Raw genomic sequence first — 17,977 nt, 5'->3', positions numbered from 1 at the left:
CAGTGTTAACCACTGAGCCACCGTGCCGTCCAAATTATCTTGTTACTGTAAAGCCCACACAGGCCTGGTTATTAAGATGTCTGACTTCGTCGCGCTGCTTCTCTCCAGTGGACTCAGGACTGTCATAAACGCACCCAATTAAATCAATTGAAATCTTTTGTATGCCAACACTTTGAAGGAGGTGTAATGAGACACCTACTAAATACAGTACTTCCCGTCTTCAGCTGTTGTCTGTCCTGATTGGATAGCTGGCAGAAATTGATTGGGTTGTTTGATTGTAGGTCAAGTGTTGGGCTTGACTCTGTCTGAGCTTGATCAGAGGTTTTGTTATTCAGAATGTGACCTTTTCATGAACCGATTTAAGGCTGCAAAGCCGGCTAACGGCCAACTGATGCCATCTGAAACTGTCGGGGGACTCATGAGCTGAGGAACATTTAGCCATTTCCTTTCTATGCCTTCAATGTCATTTTGGTTGCCGCTGGAAAACGATTTGTATGTAAATACAATTGTCTACCCCCCCCCCCCCCCCCCCCTTCAACAAGCTGATCGGGACCCTGCAAACTTTGAATGATGTCCTCGACAGGGTGTCTCTGATAGCCCAGTGTGGGGGCAGATCATGCATTCAATTTCAGACAACAAACTGTTTCCTGTCAGCCATGCTCCTTTTCACTGTTCTCTCTCTCTCTCTCTCTCTCTCTCTCTCTCTCTCTCTCTCTCTCTCTCTCTCCTCTCTCTCTTCCACCTTACTGTAACTCACTGTCTCTCTTACATGTATATGGACACACACACACACACACGCACGCACACACACACACACACACACACAATAGTTTACACATGCATAAATGCAAAAACACACTATTACACCACCCACCCACACAAATAAATGAAGTTATTATACGTATTATGTTGTTTTGATTATGCGATTGGCTCATGGTACGGTGGCCTAACCATAGCCCTAAAAAAGAAGCTGCAGGTTTCTCAGAATAGGCTAGTCAGGCTTGTCTTGGGGCTGTCTGCGATGGACCATGTTGGTAAGCTGCATTTCCGGCAGTTGGGTTGGCTCCCTTTGGCAGCCAGGTCAGTTCAACTACAGCTGAACCAGGTGCACAGCATCTATACCAACAGAGCCCCTGCGTACCTTTGTAAGCTCTTCCAGAAACGTAGTGAAGCCCACACACACCTCACCAGAGCCAGTATTGCAGACCTGACCGTGCCCACGTTCACCACCGAAATGGGTAAACGCTCTTTTAAGTTTGGGGGAGCAGTTAATTGGAACTCTCTACCCTAGCTATATATAAAAAGCATCTCCAGCCATCTCATTTTTAAGATAAAGGTCAAAGCATGGCTTTTAGATAATGTTTCAGAATAGAATGGTCACCTTTTTTTAGTATTAACTCTTGGTGTGTTTATGCTGTAGGTAGTGTAGCTTAGGATGCTTTATTTATTTTATTTATTGGTGTTAATTGGTGTATTGTATGTATTTGTTACTATGTTGTTTGTCCCAGTCCAGGGACCACAGTGGAAATAAGTCGAAAGACTTTCATGTGTCTGTATCCCTGACGCTCTGATAAACTTGTTGTAACTTGTTTTTTCCATGATTGACGTCTAATAAAATCAAATCAAATCAAATCAAATACCATTATAACTAAAGTTTGAAAACAAGACCACGCCTCAATCAATCATTCAATCACTCGCTCCACCCTGATTCAATCACTCGCTCCACCCTACTTATACGCCCCAAACCATGAACCTTTCTCCCGCTCATCTCAGTTCACTCATGCCTCCCAGGCTCCCACCCAACCCTAATCTTCCATCTCAGCATTGGAACCACAGGGGATAAGTTGGAGCCATGAAGACCATGAAGAGAATCAGTATCATTCCCTGGTTCCTTGAGACACCTACTCATACATCCTTTCCATTCATCCCTTCGTTTTGACCCCTGCGTCCCTTCCTAATAAACTATGTGATCCATTGTGGCATGGTCTAGTGAACACATAAACACACATGCATGCACACACGATACACACCTGCGTACGCACGCACGCACACACACACGCACGCACGCACACACACACACACACACACACACACACACACACACACACACACACACACAGAGGAGAAGTCGCTTTGAATTATTAAGCCAAGCAGATAAAAATAGGTGTTCAAAAGAAGCCCCATTAAATATTCAGGGGTATATCTTAAGACGGCTGATAGGGCAGAGCTGCTTCTGCACATTGTTCTGCTCTGCGCTGATTTCAGAGTTGTGAGGCTCGAATGAAAAACACCCCTGGGAGGAATATGATTTCCATTACATTATAAATTATGTTTCCTAATGTTTTACCCAATTTTGGCAAAGCGGACAAATTGTTGGCCAAAAGTTTCAGTGGATGGCTGATTACAGTACAGGCAGTGCATCAATATGAGTTAGAAAGTCATGTGCATCCTTTCTTTAAGTTAAGCCTTCGCTTACTAATTGTTTGATTGATGGCACACGTTCTAACCAATTAATGTACTTTGTAAAAACACAGATCACATTTCTCTCTGTTTTAGAAATACTTAATAATGTAATTATTCTCATCTTATTTTACCAAGACAGATATTGCATTTTAGAATCAAACTCTTAAAATACATACATTATACGTACACAGCCAGGCCACTATCATATTTTTCACCTAGTTGCTGGGCTCATATTAAAGTTGTGCAAAGGATCTTTGATGCTTTGTTCTCTGCTTACAGTGTAGGTAAAAGAATACATATTCAAAGCCATGTTGTTGCTGTTATTGAATGTATGCAGTACCTGCTACACATTCAACAGGTTCTCCTGGCCTGATTATGTAGCTTAAGACTATTTGGGTTTCACGCATAGCACAGCCCCAAAACCATGAGTCACTCCCTCCATAATGACAGGCATCATCATCTCCATGTACATCTGTCATGCATTATGCGTGTTGGCACTGTTGTACTGTATATAGTATGTGGCAGCCTGTATGTCCAAGACAAATTTCCCTTGGGATAAATAAAATAATCTTGAATCCTGTCACCAAATTAGATTTATCGACAATAAACCAACTTCCTCAAATGTGTAATCATTGTACCTGATTTGTACATCCTCGTATGTCAGATCAATTATATCAATATGTTTCCCTCCTCATCTCTTTGTAAATGTCACATTGGGACCTGACCTGTAGTTGACAGCTTTGACCCTAAAGACGATCATGTTTGGTTTGTGTGTGTGTGTGTGTGCGTGTGTGTGTGTGTGCGTGTGTGTGTGTGTGTGTGCGTGCGTGCGTGCGTGTGTGTGCGTGCGTGTGTGTGTGTGTGTGTGTGTGTGTGTGTGCGTGTGCGTGCGTGAATCCCCCCCCCCCCTTCCCCCAGTTGCTTGTGCTAAGAGCGGGTTTAATCTGGTCCACTAAAGAAATTGATGCAAATCAGGTTTTGGAACAGTACAAACATAGCCTTGAAAAGCAGACTCCACAAGCAAATAGCCACTTCATCACCAAGTGTCCACAGCACTTCAGCTTTCAGCCTGATCCGTCCGTGCTGGCACCCTTGCACTCCGAAGCTTCCTTTATAATTGGAGCTTCCTCTGATCTGATTTGAGATTGTGTTTAGGAGATAATACCCTCTCCCTTGTTTTCATCACCTTCTGATAGGGACGCCTGCATCTTGCACCAAAGATAGCAATGATTATGAAATCCACAAAGTCTTTGCATCAAATCTTTATGCCACCTTTCAAAGGATCTTGAATGTGCGTGTGAATTACATACTGTACGTGCAATCTAGAGTTGCATGGTCTCACCTATAAATAAGTATAATGTGGGCAAAATAATATAATTCATGTATGACGACCATAGACAAAGCAAAGTACAAAGAGGCTTTATTTTATGTTTTTTGACCAGCACTATTAGGTATGCTTTCCACATACAGTATTGTGACAGCCATGCTATAATAATAATAATAATGATTGGATTTATATAGCGCCTTTCCAAGGCTCAAAGCGCTTCACAGAATCATTATTCGTTCACACCATTCGTACCGGTGGTTCAGAAGCATGGCAGCCACACATTGGCGCTCAACGGCCCCTCCGAACCACCATCATTCATGTCTACATTCATACCAATCATACGAGGCAAGGAGGGTTAAGTGTCTTGCCCAAGGACACAACGACGGCAGCTGGGAGGGAGCGGGGATCGAGCCGCCAACCCTTGACGTCATTGGCCGACCCGCTCTACCTCCTGAGCTAAAGCCGCCCCCATGCTACGGCAAAAGAAGAAGAAGAAGAAGAAGTCTCATAGCATTGAATTGGTATAGATACAGCGTGCACAATAGACACAGAACGGCATAGACTTGTAAATGGCTACAGTCTATAATCCTCCATTTGGATACAATAGCTGTCGCAATCTGAACGTAAACGACCAAGTTCATTGGTGGTTTCGTTTTATGTGGCGATCGCTCTCAGTGCTATTGTTTGTTTCTGTGACAATAACAAGACACAAAATACAGTCTGTTTTCATTGAAAGGAGATGATCAGCGAGATAAAAGCAGGCTGCCTGTGGGCAGCAGCAGCAGCCGCACTGCACAGAGGAAATGATGTTCTGTTTGAAAGAATGACACCTCCAGCTTCACTGACATGTCACGCAGTACCAGAGACAATTACAGCACAACAGAGTCTAAAAACACACAATCACACTATGGGATAAGACCTGCGGGTGTGTGTGTGTGTGTGTGTGTGTGTGTGTGTGTTCATGTGTGTCCATGTATATGAGGGATCAGTGTGACATCACGACACCGCAAAACACCCGGAACCGCAGCAGTTATCTAGCATGGAGTTGTGCCAAACAAACGTATCAAATATCTCAAAAACTATACAATACATCGCTTATATTATGACATTCTGAGTGAGAGCAGAAGTAGCTCAAGAGCCGGATGTACAGTATAATATATTATGCATGTCGTGTTAAAGTTGTGTGAACTGTCGCAGTTTTTAAAAATGTAAACAGCACAGCCGGCTAGAGTGACACACTCAAGGCGGGCTCCATAGGTTCCCGTTGCCGTTTCCACCCAGTGACGTCGTTTGTTTACTAAAATGCTGATCGGCTGATCCCTCGTATATGCGCACAAGTTGCCTCAGAGTATTGCAGAGTCATCCTTTTTTCTACATGCTGTTTTAAGTAGCTGGTTTTGTGTGAAGTATACTAATTTCGCTCTATTCTATAATTAAGCAATATAGCATGAGAGCAAGTGTGTTGTGGCGAATATATCCCGCTGATAAGCTGTTATCGGCCGAGTGGGATAACAGCTTATCAGCGGGATATATGCCACAACACCACGCAGCTCGAGTGCTATATTGCTTTTATAAAACGGTTTCCAAGTATAATAATATAATAATAATAATACTATAAGTCCGACTGGCATGGTATTCTGATAGAGTCAGTTGAAACACTACTGTAAGGCGGGACCGCAAGAACGTGCGGGTGATTTGATTGGATCGTTCTGGAGACTGAAGTTGACATTGGCCAATCCTGGCGCTTGCTGAGAAGCTGAGAGCTTTCTGGAAAGCCGACAGGCAGCTCGAGCGCAGCGCTGCATTCTCAGCGCTTGCTGAGAAGCTGAGTGCTTTCTGCAAAGCCCGACACCAACTAACATTACGGGGTTAAATGCGGGGTTAACAGCCTTTTTTTTGCAAAGAAGACATTAGCCCGCATTTATTCTTGTACAAAACATAATTTTCTGCGAAGTATTAGTAAAGTTATAAGCGAAGATCGATTCACAAGGATCTGACAGCTGTCTCCGCCATTTGTTTTTTTTGAGGTAACCAAAGGCTTTTAGTAAGAGAGTTGCCATGGCAACCAATAACCCATGGCCATGGGTTATTGGAGTGGGTTATTGGATTTATACAATGGCTGTGAACCAATCAGATTGCTTGATTTGAGAGAGCCGTTTTATAACATTAAATAAATAATCATCTCCAGCCCTATAATGCAGGATAAATGCATGACGAGATAGCTCAATAATGGCTGTCACTGCACTATTGATCTATTACAGTAAGTTGTCTCTCATATTGTATAGATTATGTCTACATAGGCTATATGTACATATTTATGCCATGCATGTATTTACGTCATGCATGTGCATTGACTCACCAAGAAGTTTCCTTGTAAATGTACATTCAACCTGATTGGACGGAGGAGGGGATTGCTATAAAAGACAGGAGGGAGGTCCAGGGTGATGTTATGGAGAGAGGAAGAGAGGGAAGAAAGACGGGGGGAGGCGGGGGGAGAGAGGAAGGTCGCAGCAGGGAGAATAGCCCACTGTAATAAGAGAGTGAGAGAGCATTAGGGAGAACGAGGGATGGAGGAAGAGCGAGCGAGAGTGAAAGAGAGCAGAGAGAGAGAGATGCGAGAAAATGAAAAGACCGGGGGGACAGAAACAGAGAGAGAGAGAGACAGAGAGACAGAGAGAGAGGCCAAGTGAAAGATAGCGATTGAAGATGAGCGAAAGAGAAAGGAAGATATAGGCGAGAGTGAGTGAGGGTATGGGACAGAGGAGACTGTGTGTGTGTGTGTGTGTGTGTGTGTGTGTTAGAGAGAGAGGGAGAGAGAGGAGACTGTGTGTGTGTGTGTGTGTGTGTGTGTGTTAGAAAGAGAGGGAGAGAGAGAGGGGGGACAGAGGAGACTGTATGTGTGTGCCTGTGTGTGTGTGTGTGTGTGTGTGTTAGAAAGAGAGGGAGAGAGAGAGAGAGAGGGGGGAAGCCCAGCAGATCTTGTCTAGAAGGGAAATTGCATTGCTGAGGATTTATTGCTTCAAGTGTAATTGGGTTCAACCAGTGCCTGGAGAGAAAATCCATTGAAGTGTCCTCTCCTCTCCTCTCCGGGTGCAGTGGCGAGCAGGTTGTTCCTCCGCCGTACGACTCCCCCCGCTCCCCACCGCCGCCGCCGCTGCAGAGGCGCTCAGGGCCACATATTACCGCACAATGGAGACATGGAGACAGCCCCTGCTCCAATCATCTCCCTCAAATGACACCTAAATGGCGACGGTTATGCTAATAAAGGAGCACTGTGCGTTTTTCTTCCAGGTAGTTAGCCGCTTCAACTCCCCCGTCCTACTCGTTGGGAGGAATGGCTTCGAAGACCTTACTTCGTCTTGATTTCGCTCGAGCGAATTCTGAATTATGGGTTATATTAGGTCCATCATTAAAGCTTATTGTTTTAAAAGCCCTATTCAATTTGCCTGCACCCTGCAATATATCTTCTTCGGTACATGCTGTTCCTGCACTATCTCCACAACCACTACATTTTATTCTAGTCATTTTATTTTGCCCTTTATTACAGTCATACACATGCATGTCATACATACATAGATACATAGATACATACATACATACATACATACATACATACATACATACATACATACATACATACATACATACATAGATACATACATACGTATACTACACTATAACTATAACTATAACACTATACTCAGTCATAAACAGTACACCGATCACCCACAACATTAAAATCACTGACAAAAGTGATTAACCAGTGTGGGTCTGTCACAGAATGTATTAGGGTCTGTCACAGAATGTATTAGGGTCTGTCACAGGATGTATTAGGCAGCAAGTGAACAGTCAGTTCAAAGAAAAAATATAATAAAAAAAGTTCTTGAAGTTGATGTGTTGGAAGCAGGAAAAATGGGCCAGCGTAAGGATCTGAGCGACTTTCACAACGGTCACATTGTGACAACTGGGTCAGAGCATCTCCAAAACGACAGGTCTTGTGGGGTGTTCCCACTCCCAGTATGTAGTCGTTAGTACCAAAAGTAGGCCAAGGAAGGGCAACCGGTGAACCGGTTACAGGGTCATGGGCCCCCAAGGCTCAGTGATTCACGTGGGGAGTGAAGGCTAGCCCGTCTGGTCTGATCCCACAGAAGAGCTGCTGTAGCAGAAATGGCTGAAGAAGTGAATGCTGCCTGGCTATGATAGAACGGTGTCAGAACACACAGCAGACCTTCAGAGGGCTTGGTGTCAGAACACACAGTAGACCTTCAGAGGGCTTGATGTCAGAACACACAGTAGACCTTCAGAGGGCTTGATGTCAGAACACACAGTAGACCTTCAGAGGGCTTGGTGTCAGAACACACAGTAGACCTTCAGAGGGCTTGATGTCAGAACACACAGTAGACCTTCAGAGGGCTTGGTGTCAGAACACACAGTAGACCTTCAGAGGGCTTGGTGTCAGAACACACTGTAGACCTTCAGAGGGCTTGGTGTCAGAACACACAGTAGACCTTCAGAGGGCTTGGTGTCAGAACACACAGTAGACCTTCAGAGGGCTTGATGTCAGAACACACAGTAGACCTTCAGAGGGCTTGGTCTCAGAACACACAGTAGACCTTCAGAGGGCTTGGTGTCAGAACACACAGTAGACCTTCAGAGGGCTTGGTGTCAGAACACACAGTAGACCTTCAGAGGGCTTGATGTCAGAACACACAGTAGACCTTCAGAGGGCTTGGTGTCAGAACACACTGTAGACCTTCAGAGGGCTTGATGTCAGAACACACAGTAGACCTTCAGAGGGCTTGGTGTCAGAACACACAGTAAACCTTCAGAGGGCTTGATGTCAGAACAGTGGAACACACAGTAAACCTTCAGAGGGCTTGATGTCAGAACACACAGTAGACCTTCAGAGGGCTTGGTGTCAGAACACACAGTAGACCTTCAGAGGGCTTGATGTCAGAACACACAGTAGACCTTCAGAGGGCTTGGTGTCAGAACACACAGAGGGCTTGGTGTCAGAACACACAGTAGACCTTCAGAGGGCTTGGTGTCAGAACACACAGTAGACCTTCAGAGGGCTTGGTGTCAGAACACACAGTAGACCTTCAGAGGGCTTGGTGTCAGAACACACAGTAGACCTTCAGAGGGCTTGGTGTCAGAACACACAGTAGACCTTCAGAGGGCTTGGTGTCAGAACACACAGTAGACCTTCAGAGGGCTTGATGTCAGAACACACAGTAGACCTTTTGAGGGCATGTGGAGTCCACGCCTCAACGGGTCAGAGCCGTTTTGGCGGCACAAGCGGCACCTACACAATATTATGCTGGTGGTTTTAATGTTGTGGCTGATCGGCGACGGCGTACATATCACATATACATATCACACAGTAATATTCTATCAATAGCTCCTGCCAAACAGTACACCGACCGATGCATCATAACAGTAAATTGAGACAATTTTCTCATGCAGCAGTAGTGAAATTCTATATCATTGTATGGGGAAACAGATTGCATAGTCAGAGCGTTTATCATGAAAATACAGTAATCAATAAATCCACTGCCATATTTCTGTATGGGCCATAGGGGAGATGCAAATCTATCATTTGAATGACAAAAGGACAAAGTGAGGAGGAAATATGAAAAAGCTGGAATAGAAAACACACGCATGCATGTACATACGCACGCGCGCACGCACACACACACACACACACACACACAAAACAACAACACAATGACAGACATTTCAGAAAGGGTTTTCCTGGTGCAGCACGGGAGGGGGTTTGCTGGTGTGTGTGTGTGTGCGTGTGTGTGTGTGTGTGTGTGTGTGTGTACGTGCTCACCCCACCCCGCCACCGCAGTGCGATTCCCCTCCCTGACACGCAGCAGCATTCACAATAAGCCACACTGCAGAACAGAGCGGGCCTGCTCTGCATACCAATCAGAAAGAGAGAGAGAGTGAGCGAGTGAGCGAGTGAGTGAGTGAGTGACAAAGAAACATAGAGAGAGAGAGAGAAAGTGTGTGAGAGAGAGAGAGAGAGAGATAAGAAAGAAAAGCCATCAACCTCCCTCCTCCTCTCCTATCTCTGCAGTCAGTCTGTCAGTCTGCCTGGCCAAGCAGGTTATTTCAGAAAGCAGTGCAGTTCGTACAAAGGGATTCTCCTTCCCAGGCTTTCCCTGTGGAGAGAGGAGGGGGGAGGTGGGGGGAGAGGGGATGAGGTAGCTGCAGCAGACCATCAGCAGACACATGGCAGTCAGGTGGCGCAGAGGCTCTCTGCTTTGTCTTGATAAGGTTATCGACTGCTTCTAAAAATGGAAGACGCATTGATTGAAGCTCTGGGAGTGCGGTTGCTGGTGTAAGTGCCCAGGGAGAGCGCCCACGTCTGGAGCCGCTGAGCGTTTACTTACGCCTTTTAGTTCGCTTCGTTTGAACGATCCGATTCGAGACGCCATGAAAGTAGCAGATCTCCAACGGTGCTTCCAAGAGAAAACTGCAGTGTGGTTCGTTGGGCCTGGCAGTGAGAATGTAATCCCAACCGACGTTAGGGTGCAAGGAGGTGGCCAGCGGTTAGTCATGGTTGGAAAGCAGAGCATGACAAAATGAACCTAGGGGGAAAAGCAGCACAGACTGGACTGATGCTTAGAAAAACTACAAGAGTGAGAGAGTTATATCATGGCCAGGAAGCTACAACCCAAAGTACTCTCAAAGTTCAACATCACTTTAAAGTCCAGCTGAAACGGCATCGAACTGTGTCTAACTTCCATATCATGATGTATTTCCGAGTCAAACGGGATAGACAGGTGGGGGCGGGGCGTAACGTTGGAAGGAATTTGATTTGACCGTGGAGGGCCTGAGTGTGAGTCCCCTGCAGTGCCTCCCGAGCAGAGGGAGGGAGACAGGAGCCCACTAAGGAATTGATTTTACTGGACAAATCTGAAATTTACAGAGCACGTTTCAATAACTGTCTATGTTACAAACACAAATATAATTGTGTTCATTAATTTTACTCATAAGCCCTGGTTCACTTGCAGGCGAACAGCGTGAACCTTAATGAACCACATAGAAAAATGCAAAAACAGAAAACTTTTGCAGTGTGATTCAGACCAAAGTAAACAACCGTAGGTGTGATCGCACCCTTGAACCGTAATTTACCCAGGGGGAAGTTGATTGCATACTTTTTAAGCGACTTCCTGATTCATATTTACTTTCAAGCTTATGAATATTCAAGCCTGCGAGCTGCCCGGCACAGCCAGGCTCCTAACCTTGGACAGGATTGGGCCCATGGCTCGATTTAACCCTGAAAACAGCAGGAGAGACATATGCACTCCCCCAATGAAAATGATTCAAAGGGACTGGAGGGTAGCATAATACAAAGAGTCATGAAAAAGGAGAGCACCGCACTCGGCGTCCTATGCTCCCACGCATTTCACAGAAGGAAGGATAGAGAGTGCTTCTGTTGGGTTTTGCTGCTCTTTTGCTTTGGGCTTGTTGGTTGATAGTCCAGATGCTGTTCAGTGCCACGGCTGCTAGCTCGGTGTGCAGCATCAACTGTTCCTGCAGTCCTGCAATAATCAGGGAATCCACATCATTCACCCATGCATTGTCAAGGAGAGGAGATCCACTCTCCTCATTCGCCCCAGTAGGTTAGATGTATCTTAGCATAACATAGCAGCCAGTTTGCCAACAATATTTCATTGGCTACACATTTGGACATTTTAAAGACATTATCCAAGATGCCACAGTATCAACTCCTACCCAACCTGTACATACTGATTCGGGATCTAGTTGTCATGTGGGTGAATGGTAGCCATCAGATACTCAATGGTGCTATCATTCCGTTGTTACGACGGACCATCATTCCGAAACTCCAATAGTCTGAGAACTCCATGCCTGGCTGGATCCAGACTCTGTGCCTGGGTTCTGACAACCTTGACCGTAAGCTTGCTTCGCGTGCTCTCGCGCAACTGTGCCCTCCACCTTATTATAGTAGTGAGGTACGGTGGACATTTTTTGGACTATTGGGGTGTCAGAACAATGGGCCAGGAACAACGGGCTTAGCTGGTGACTGTTTGCACCTATTGCAAATATCACTGCGTATCTGGATCCATTTTTGCCAATCGGGCATTTGTACTGGTACTCTGAAAAGAACCTTACGCTTTGTTCACACCATAATGCCAAAGCCAGGCTAAAGCCATGCTGAAGCTGAGTGATGCTGAGTGCCACGCTAAAGCGGTCACACCAGAAACACTCTCTTTTCCTCAGCGCCTGGCTCAGAGCTGCTCCTCTGCCCCCCTTACACTGCAATAAGCCATGTCTAGCACACATAGACTGAGTGGACTAGTTCACTGCTCAGCAGGTATTTATTGGCACACCAATTTCCTGCTCCCCAAGTCTGCTTCAGATTGGTTGTTAGGAAGTCATAAATTATGGAGATGGAGCGTTTCTGGACAGGATCCAAAGCGAGAAGAGAATCAATCTGCGACCCAGGTGGGCGATTAGGGAAACGGAGGTAATTGGATTTAATGAAATGTCTGACTTGAAGGAAATGGAAAAAGGTGGGATTTGGGATTTGGGCAGGTCATGCATAATTGAGAGCTCTGTGAACTCAGTGAAGCTTCCTTCCTCATAGAACATCTTTGATAACAAGTAAGCACTTGTCACGCCATGATATGAAAAGTGGGCGTATGTGGGAGGAAGAGGGCGGGGAATAAATGATTTAAAACCAAGGCTAAAGTAGAGGGTTTGTCCAGTCCAAAATGTTGATGGAATTGTTTTCAGATCTGAATTGAATTGGTAACAAGTGGATTTGGGGAAATATGATGGATTTTAAGGGGAAGTTGTGCAGTAATGAGGCTGGAGGGAGAGCTTTGATGACAGGACATTTGGGCCCATGAAGGACATATCTCAGCCCTGCTATTGATCCAATAACATCACTAGGCCAGCGCTTCCCAAAGTGGCGGTCGGGACCCCCCGGGTGGTCGCGGGACACCACTGGGTGGGTCGGTATATGATTTCCAGAATGTGTGAAATTGGCCTAAAGAATGTGTGAACTACAAAATGTTTTTTAAAATGTAAATTTAAAAACGAATGGGGAAAAAAAATCCTCATATGCGCACAAACGTTTGTATGCTTCAACCACCTCTGGGGATAGTGGGGGTTTGCGAGCTTCTGGCATGTTATTTTGGGGTTCGGGGGCTTAAACGTTTGGAAACCCTTTGCCCTAGGCTACTGAGTAAGGTTGGGTAGTGGCAGACTGCCTGACCTTTTGAGGAGTTGTAGAATCGATTTCTTCATGCGTGGAGGTTTATTAGCCCATAGAAATGAGGGTACCATCGGATCTAGCTGACGGAAATAAGAATTTCTCATAAAAACCGTATGTGTTGGAACAGTGCTCATTGACTAAAAGGTTTCATGAATAATACAACATTATCTCCCCTGTCCGCATTACAAGTTTGTATACACTTGCTGCAAGCAACCTTGTCAAAAAGGCTGAAATATAAATTTCAGTTTATCTCTGACCTATAATAGAGTGTGCAGATACAACACAGATTACTTACAACACACAACTGACAACCCTACATCAGCAGTACAACAGCGTACATCAGTATTCGAAGATCTCATTCAATGAGGCATAAAACACAATATATATAATATAGATTTACCCTTGACCGCAACATTATTTGTCAACAGAAAAGAACACTGCTCGCTCTCTTCAACTGCCAAGCCTATTTTTTTCTTTGCCGGGTGTTTTCTCCAAGTCTGCCAATCACACCTTTATCCAGGCAACGTTTGCTCCATCTCAGCTGAGCAGACAGACTTTAATAGATGTGATTACGATGGTGGGTGTCAAGTGTGCAGTCTAGAAAAATGGCAGTTTGAGGACAATTTTAAGGAAAGAGTTCCCTTCGCAGCACAGCACAAAAGCGACCCCGAAAGAAGTGGCTCAGAGCCGTTTCTTATCCATTTTTCGGGACCAGTGTCACCTAAATTGGTCGGATCACACTACACAACGCATAAGTTCACCGGTTGCACACAGTGCTGTGACCCGGATGGGAGTGAGGTTGTAGTGGGGTGAGTGTAACGGTAGCCAGCAGGTGGTGCTGTGCATTGAGTAGACCTCAAGAGACGCTCTAGCGACTCTAGGCTAGAGCCCATCCAGGGGTTTTAGCCTCTCTCGCTATAGAGCGTCCACCTCCCATGTCGGAGGTTCTGCAGAAGTTCACCGGTTAGTTACACACATTGACCAGTCATAGCAGAGAAATCCATTGTAGACGAGGCAGAGATACCAATTTCTCCATAGACGGCAGCCTCGAAACACAAGAAAACGTCATTGAGCCACAAGGCATGTTGCTTTTTCACCAACTGCAAAATCTCTCACTCTGCTATCACTATCACTCTCACTATCTCCACCTACACATATAACACACAGCTGAATACAACAAGTGCAGGCACATTCTGTAGAAAACCACTAACTGCTATAGAAGTAGACGAGGCAGGCTGAGGGAAAGTGGACACCAATAAACTATACAGTACAATACTCCTCCAAGGCCAATATTATTTGCTACTATTGCTTGTTCATGCTATTACTGCTCGTTTCCTCTCCAAAATGTAATGGGTTCTTCCTTGGCCCGTTCTGCACCCTTCCATGACGTTATATGAAAATCATGCAAGTATTTTTTTGTAATCCAAACAAACGCCACCAAAAACATAACCTCCTTGGCGGAGGTAATACATTATCATCACAGAAGAATTCCTGGAATGCATTGAACATCACAGCTTGATGATATATAACAGTTCTATATGATCCGAGGATGAATCTATTCCTTTCAGCTTAGGCTATAGGATTTAATTCATGGTCAGGGTTGGGATGTGGGCTCGTACCGGTGTCGATACTGAGAGTATACGACTAAGATAACGGGATATCCCCCAGACACAGACATCACAGATAGACATCCCAGTATTTACAAGCTTTCTGCATTGCAGCCGCAGAGTCTCTCCTGAGTCCTCCCTCAAGTCAAATTGTGTGGAAATCCTGCTACATTAATGCTGGAACAGGAGCAGGAGTGTAACTAAAGTGTTATCTCTTCCCCCAGATGAACACCGGGTGTGGCTCGGCACCAACCGGCCATGCCTGGCGTATCATCCCCAGCAAATCGCATCTGCCCTTGGAATAAGGCCGATAAATCTGAGGGTGTCCTCTTTGATATTAGATATCACTGTCAGGTGAGACGGCAGGGGAGAAAATGAGGTGAGATAAAAATGCTGCGTTCCAATTCATTTGCCCCCCGTCGGGCCAAATGCGGCACCCTGGATAATTCGACGAAGCCGACTCAAATGGAGGCGCGTGATTTGGATCGCCTCGGCGCTGAGATCGTTGTGCCGGTAAAAACAGTAAAAACGGTCATCATCGCTCGGCCTCGGAGGGGTAAATCATCACAGACTCACAGTGGAGATGCTGGGAATAAAGCAGGGAGTGGATGAGATGTCTGCTGCTCTTACTGCCTCTGCTGGCAAAACTTATTTTAGAGTAACTGAAGAGAAAGGGTTTATTTGAACGCTATTTTTCTTCCATATTTTATTTTGTAATTTTCAGAGCATAGAAAACAAAAACAGGCTCAGACAAAAAAAACACATACATAGACTGTATCAACGGAGTCCTGCAACGGGTCGATTCTCTCTCCTGTAGTCCTGCAGGCAGGGTGGACGTAACTCATAGAGACTCACGGATGGCGGCGTTGGATTCGGGGTGAAAAAATACATGTAGTCATTAAAGGCATCACGATCCGACCTTCCCTTACCCAGAAAATGTCAACAGTGACGACAACATCTGAAGTTGGTCCAATGATGGTCCAATGATGGTCCCCGGGCGCTGGAAAGAAAAAGCGACCACTGCTCCTGGCCTGCCCCCTGGAGGAAAGGACAAGCCTGGATGGGTCAAATGCAGAGGACATATTTCACGGCCACCATCAGCATGAGTGTGTGTTGTGGCCGCATGCATGTGTTGTAGTGTGTTCGTGTGACAATAAAGACGGGGTTCCGTCTGAAATCGTGTTTAAAATCGTGTTTAACCATTAACAGTGCAATTACAGCAAACAACCAACTAACAAAACCATTGATGAGACACACATATAGAGCCACATACAGTATACACAGTGCTGTAAGTCCTTGTGGTTAACGGAGGGAGTTGAGTGTTCTTATTGCTGTGGGAGAGAAGCTGTTAAGCAGCTATAGAGCTGGCAACGCTACTAATGTAGCAATGCCAGCCAAAAACAGCTCATACCGTCTGAACCGTATTAATAGCGAAAATATTAGTGGTTTTGGAACCGAGACATTTTCAAACTGAGGTAGTGTATCGTGAAACCGGAAACCGTCCCATAGTCTCAATACAAGTGCACCGATGCCCTCCACACATCCCATCAGCCACTCAGTGGGATGACAGGCAGCAGACTTGGAGACATGCAGAACCACGGAGGAGCAAATAAAATCCAACGCCGCCGCCACCGGCCGCTGATTACACGTCAAGTCCGCGTCAAGCAAAACTCAAGGCGATCAGCGAAGTCGGCCACGTTTTGCTGATCAGTCTGTGCATGTGAGTGCATGTGTGTGTGTGTGTGGGAGAGAGAATGGCAATTATCCACTTTTATATAACATGGTAACAGCTGCCACGCTTCAGAGGAGGGGAATGTCATTTGTTTTAAGCAGAAAGAATGGTGTTGCCTGTTGGTGTTTTGACTCCCATCTTGAGTGTTATGCAACTCAAGCTCTGGCTGCGACTGGGAGATGTTCGATTCGGCAGAGCTACATTACATAATTCCAGCACGGAATGAGACGTTCATGTATATTTCAGAGAGTATCCATTATTTACTAAAAGGAAGAATATGAATGTCTTTCTCACGGTGTTAGATTTCTCTTCCCCTTGTCACGCTGTTTTTTTTGGGGGGGGAGTTGGGGGGGGGGGGAGTTAATGAGAAGAGTGTCTCTTCAGAGAAGATGAATCACCCCCACGGCATTGCGCCAACGACACTCGCTGAACATAAGTATGTGTCTTGAAAGACTAATGTGTGTTTGGGCAAATAACAGTTATTGTGAAACAACTGCAGAGCCCCTGTCAGAGGATGAGTCTTCCTCTGCAAACAGCTCATCAACAGTGCAAACACGCCTTGGCGCTGATGAAAACTCACGAAACAACCGTGACGTCACAGCGCCAAAGCGCAGCAGCATCTGCGTATGCGTATTTACTTACGAGGGAAATCCAGGTCTCCGACTGCTTCTTTGTTCACGCTTGAGTTCAAACCAGTGGGCAAGGCACGAGGTTTTCCCACGAGGACCATGCAGGAAGTAACCCTGAAAGCTGTAATTCCTCGAATGGCCACTTGAGGCAGGGCTCAGAAGTCCCGTCGTTCCTGTTCACGCCCATGTTAAAATGCCCCACTTTGTAACAGTGATTAAGCATCTTTACAGCCTGGTCCTTAACACGGTTTTGGTCTATATAGCTAATTTCACCTCTTCATAACAACTGTATGGGGGTCATTTTTTATATAACTGGCCCGTTTGGAGTAAAATAGATGATGGAAAAGGGAGTGATTGACAGGTTGCGTGTCCCGTGATCGCGCAGCTTGCCGATCACGGACCAATAGCAGGTGGAGCTGCGGCTCTGGGAAACCCCCATCTCACGTGAGCTGTGCAAGGACTCAACCCATCCCCTCCCACTCTGCTGACGAAAAATCAAGATGGCGACGGCCACCACTTCAACTCAAAACAGGAGTCCAAAATCAATGGTATAGCTCTGTCCATATTCAGTCCATATTCAGTGGTTCAAACACAGCGTGGAAGCACTACCTGTATGTGTTATATGGACAAACTATACCTGTTTCCTTCATCTGGCATGAGGGTGATACTGAGTAGTCAGTAGATGATAACAGGATTTGAATTTTTGGTTGAACTATTGCACTGTTTCACTTTCTCTGGTCACACATCCCTGTGTGAAAGATGTCTCCTATCTGTCACTCTCACTGTTTTTCTTACCCACTCTGTCACTCACTCTCTGCATCTCTCTCTCTCTCTCCCTCCCTCTCTCTCTCCCTCTCTCTCTCTCTCTCTCTCTCTCCCTCTCTCTCCCTCTCTAGTTTCAAAGCATGCATAGGAGACTATATATAGATCCCCTGCATCAGTAGCAGCAGGGGAAACACCCCG

This window comes from Poromitra crassiceps, assembly GCF_964638095.1.
Source record: "Poromitra crassiceps genome assembly, chromosome: 9".
NCBI lineage: Eukaryota > Metazoa > Chordata > Actinopteri > Beryciformes > Melamphaidae > Poromitra > Poromitra crassiceps.
Note: the sequence above shows the minus strand (reverse complement) of the source record.